At 46.8% G+C, this 5514-nt stretch overlaps 1 long non-coding RNA gene across 1 annotated transcript; it reads right to left on the reverse strand.

The window, feature by feature from the left end:
- Positions 1-2348: 2348 nt before the first annotated feature.
- On the reverse strand, positions 2349-3685 carry LOC147436722 (uncharacterized). Its single transcript, XR_015184701.1, has 2 exons — positions 3428-3685; positions 2349-3344 (listed from the first exon to the last, which is right to left on the reverse strand). It is a non-coding gene; the product is annotated as an uncharacterized LOC147436722 (long non-coding RNA).
- Positions 3686-5514: the final 1829 nt, after the last annotated feature.

Here is a 5514-nt window from a genome sequence, read left to right on the forward strand (position 1 = left end):
GGGTGTCCAAGTTTGTTACAGGATGAGATGGTGAGATCGGGAGCAACGGAAGCTCAAGAATGGATCTGTCGGTTCAAGATAAGAATAATGAATTTGAAGGATGAGATGACTGGATACTATGGTGAGTGCATCAAGAATTCCTGCGGGATGAGATGGCTACACAAGGATCTGCTATTTGTGAACAGATAACAGGATTAAGAATGAGATGACGATGATGATTTTGGAGCAGTAACAGCTTCGAGTGAACCTGAAGTGGAAGAGAACGAGGAGATACTGATTCCAGAACAGATACTCAAAAAGAAAGAGAAAGCTAAAGTAAACGGTGGTTCTTAGATAAGAAGTATCCGGCATTGAATGCGAAATGGATGGAGGAGGAGGACCTAGGATCTCTCTTTCGCGAGCGCGAAGGAGAGCATCATACTAATGGAACCAAGGCATCCCCAACAAAACATCACATCATCCTACTAACACTATAATGTAGAAATCAACCGCATCCAAAAATCCTTGGACATGGACTCGGAGCGAGCCCACCAAAGGTGTACTAGAACCGTAAATGCCAGTAGCCATCTGGGCTTCAATTGAGTTGTCTTTTGCGTATTCGTCAATTCCTCGTCGAGCGGCCATGTCAGTAGAAATGAAGTTTTTGGCGGACCTCGAGTCAAAGAAGATAAGTGTATCTTTGTCACGAACTCGTCCCCAAGCTCTGCAAGGTTCTCCTATTGTATCATGTCACACTCTCCTATGAGATCGAAAATCAATCCCACAGAAGGGCGAGGCTTCTTGCTATCAATGTTCCTATCCTAGCCATTCAGGAGCTTGACAATGATACTATTGGGTGGGGTAGGGTGGATGTGTTGGTTACAATCTCTGAAAGTGAAGCTGCCGTACGTGGGGTCTCCAAGATTGTCCCTGTCACAAATTGTTGGTGTGTCAAGTCACTTAAGAATAGAACCGACTTGCAGATCCCGGCCGAGGGGCCGAAACCCTAAGTGAAGAAGCAGAAGCAGCAGAAGAAGTTTTATCAACTTGCAAAGTCTTGCTGAGTGGACTATTTTTTTAAAGAGAAGTTCCTGCCAACTTATGGGACCTCGTCTGATGGGGCCCAAGTGACCCAAAGACATTAAAATAACGCAGCTGGTGACGTGGCAGTAGTACGAACGCTCCGCAAATTGCGTTGACATGCTGACGTGGTAGCCTGTACGGATTTCCGCGATTTGCGATGCTGACGTGGCAGTTGTACGGATTTTCGTAAATCACGCTTGCAGCTTTTGGGCATCTACTTTTCGACTAGATTCTTTTGAGTTTGAAGGCTTTTCATGTAAATTGCTTTTCATAGGCCAAGGGCCTTTAAATAAGTGCATAGGGCTCAATCTCTGGCACGCTTCAGTGAGAAGGTGCAGAGCGCGAGGACCAGCATTGTATTGAGTTCAAAGTAATATAAAGAAATACCGAAAAGGGCACCAAGGCTTGGGGCCAATACTCTTTAGGATGGAATTCCACCACTCCGTGTCGCGTGTGCTCTTTCTTTTTCAGTTCAGTTGTTATTGAAGTGCTAAAAGTCTGTTTAGTCTATTCTTTTCTATTGGCATGTGGTGCCCACCGGCTTGTGACAGTACCGATCTCAGAACCAATCCTGGACAGAAGCGGTATGTACTCCCTCCGCAGGCAGGAAAGCAGACCGAAATAGGCAAGTCTGCCGCGTCAAAAAGAACATCCAATGCTGGATCGAAACCATGGCGCCACTATCGGAAGTGAGCCTTGCTGGGATGGCCAGCGGGCTCATCAAGATGACCTTGGCATCCATCTCGGGAGTCTTCTGATAGTATCCTCGCCCGAGCAACTGAATGACAATGATCTTCCCTACCTCTGCTAAAAGGCGGGCCTGTAGAAGGTCACGTACCTTTCCACGACTGGTACGACTGCCAATAATCTTGCAGTTGACAAAGGTGTCATGAAGGCGCTGGTGAGCTCGGCGGGGTCGGGTGAGGGGGCTTCATATGAGTCTCTCTGGGACGGAGCGCGAGCTTCCATTTGTGTCTGCTGCTGAGGAGGACGACGACGGTGCTGGAGCGAATGCTAGCAAGCTGAGAACAACCCACAAGCAGGGAAGACGGGGGGGGCTGGTGGGCAGAGATGGGGAGCGGAGTGCGGAGCTCGAAGGAGGGGGGGGAGGCAAAGGGAAGAGGGGCGCGCAGGTGGAAGCAGCTGGTAGCGAGCAACTTTTATCAATGGTCTTTTTGAAGTGCTGGTATTTGATTTTGGCCATTTTACTTGCATGTACCTTCTCAAGCACAAGGATGAGACTTTTGAGATTTTCAAGCATTATTGTACACTTGTGGAGAAGCGAGTGCAGCAAAGGAGTTGCAGACAATTCGTACGAACAAGGGTGAAGATTTTACCTCCAATGCCATTATACAATTTCGTGCGGACAGTAGCATTAAGCAGAAGCTTGCAAATACTCAATTGCCCTCAGAGAATAGAGTTGTGGAGCGGAAGAATAGGATTATGGTGAAGATGGCGCGAACAATGCACGAGCGTAGAGATCTACCAGAAACCTTGTGGGTGGAGGTAGTTGTGAAAGCAGTTCATACTCTCAACCAGTCTCCTACAATTTCGCTTCCTTGACTGACTCCGTTTATTTCAGTAGAAAGACACATGTCTCTCATTTTCAGAATTTTGGGAGTGTTCCCTACATCCATGTACCAAAGAAGCAACAAGGAAAGTTTGATATTAAGTCCAACCGAATTATTTTTCTCAGGTACAATACTCTTTTCAAGGGCTATCAACTTTAGGATCTAGAGAGAAAGGAGATTGTGGTGAGTCGAGATGTGGTCTTCGACAAGCATATTGCTTCAGAAGGGGCTTCCGCTCCACATGAACCCCTGATTTGCCTCTTCGTGGAGATCTAGATGATGATTCCTCCGCTTCGGATGATGAACCTTCTTCTCCAATTCATGTCCCTCAGGTTTTGGAGAGTGATGCACGATCTCATGATGATACATTGGATGATGGCTCTCAGCATGGTGAAGATGATGAGGAGAAGATACCAGTAGCTCCCAAGTTTGGAGGCAACTCTTACCCTCAATGCCTTTGCCTCCTCTTGCTTGTTAATCGCATCTCCTCACTCCATCACAAGGCTTTGACACCATGTAAAGAGAAAGAAAAACAGAGCTTGAGCCTTTGCCTAGAAGAACTCTGTGAGTTGTGTGTAGATCCCTCACACCTCTTCTTTGGAGTAGGCTCTATCGATGCTGTAGATTTTTTAGTGCACCTCCAAACCGTGTTACCATTTGGCCATATGTCTTTGTAGTATGTACATCTCCAGGCAAAGTGTGCCTCAAATTCTGAGAAATGAAAATCAACACACGGTATGCTTTGATGACCGACACGGGAATCTTTCCTCGCAACAGAGGTGTAGAAGGCATACCTGCTTGGATTGAAATGATGTGGAGGAGGTGGAGGTGGAGGTGGAGCAGCAGCAGTTTCTTTCCAGACGAAACCATTCAAAAACGCATAGGAGCGGCGCTGAGAAAACGTTTTAACAAGAATTAAAGTCACCATCTTTCTCGTGCATCCACTTGGCAGCGTGCCATAGGTGGATACACACTATATCTACATTTACGAGTTCACACGACCCGCCTTCGGTGGGTCGTGATCGCTCTTACCAACAGGGAAATCCCATACAGTTTTTGGAGCTCGCTCATGTGAGTATGTACATGTGTACATACCTACTTTTCTGCTTTTCTCTATTTGTAACCACATGACCTTGCATGAATACAACTCTCCATAATAGAGTAAATAGATGTAGGAAAGCCACCGGCTCACCCTCTTCCTATGCCATATGGCATGCCTGAATCCCATCTTCCACAATAGAATAGTATAGATATTGTTATATAACATTTGGTCATATGTCTGACCATAGCTAGGTAGTGGCACGGATATCAAGATTTGGAACGTTGAGAGAGAGAGAGAGAGAGTCTCCAAGCATACAAAGGCCACCACTAAAAATACACGTTGATAAAGCTATTGTTGTAGAGGAAGCGGAGGAGGAGGTGTTGTTGCAAGCACGAGGTCAACCATCATGCCATTACTTTTTGCATGCCCCATCACCACCAACTACGACTCCTGCTATTCCTTTAGGTCCCTTGTGTGTGCTTACCTACCTGTATCACCTCGTCCATCCCATCCCCTAGTGGTGCCTATGGCTGGCCACAAATAGCACCACCAATGTGTCCACCTCTCTTCTCGTGGCCTCAACCTTTGCATATGTCCACGTCCTAGCCTCACCCTCGGTAATTCCTAAATTCCATGATCATTGTCCTTGTGTTCTTTTAAGCCACCCTGGCAATGCCTACTCTCCACATATAAAGTGGAGCTTCGCAATCATGGTAGCCACTTGCATTGCTAGGAGAGCCATTGGCACTTTTGTTTCCGCGAGCTGTTCCACTGATGCCATAGAGCGACGATGCATGACCCCAATCATCCACACACACACACACACACAGAGGAGATCAAACCCTAGTTGTAGGCTGGCGATTACTGCTAGCCAATATACCTCCTTCCACACGCATGTCTTTCCTTGTTGTAGGCTCACACAGACTTTTGGGCGTGCCTCTTGGCCATGGTGGGACATTGGCATGCCTCCTGGTTAATGGAGTCTGAGCCTTGGGTGGTGAGGCATTAAGCAATATAGCGGGTGGCTAATTGAGCCTAAGCCTTGGATGTGGAACACGCACATTTGGATTGAGACGTTTGCTACCTACAGAGAGAAAAGGAGTCCCACCACTTGGCAACATGACAACCGGCCATAGCACAGAGAGAGAGAGAGAGAGAGAGAGAGAGAGAGAGAGAGAGAGAGAGAGAGAGAGAGACAGACTACTTAGGGGCTCCAATTGTTGCCCACCAACAAAGGGGGGTGCTGGCTGCTCGTGCACAAACTCGCAAAACTGACAGAGGGCCATTAATCTCTTTCTCTCTTTTTTTTTTGGAGAGAGACAAAGCACAACAAAAGCTTGTCAGCAGCATATATACAAAATGTCAAGGGAGTTTTTGAGAAACACATAAAAGTAGCTCATTGGCAAAGATTCTTCCTCCTTAGCAAGATGTCATGCCTTCTTCTATCCATTAGGTTTGCATACTACATCGTTATGGTATATACAAATCCTTGCTTGATGTTCAAATTTCAAGGAGAACATCCAAGTGAGGAGGACCTCTTGTACTCACGATCTTGCAAAGCCTTCACCTTCTTCCCAAATATCATCGGAAGACTTTTATCCGTGCAGCCTCTGGGCTAACAACATCAACATGCCACTTCTTGAGCTTTTGAGTGGCCCGCTCCCCAATCCTTTAATGCAGAAGGAGCTCATCTTCTACTGATGGAGGAAAACATGAAGGTAAAATGTGATACTTGGGTGAATGCGTCATGGATCGGGGTCTACTTGTGGCCTATGACATCACCTAGGGCTGCTTCTTGGGGCACAGTGGCTACATTGGATGACGCCCATCTTGCTACTA

This window comes from Adiantum capillus-veneris, chromosome 17 (assembly GCF_014529385.1).
Source record: "Adiantum capillus-veneris isolate H3 chromosome 17, ASM1452938v2, whole genome shotgun sequence".
Lineage (NCBI taxonomy): Eukaryota > Viridiplantae > Streptophyta > Polypodiopsida > Polypodiales > Pteridaceae > Adiantum > Adiantum capillus-veneris.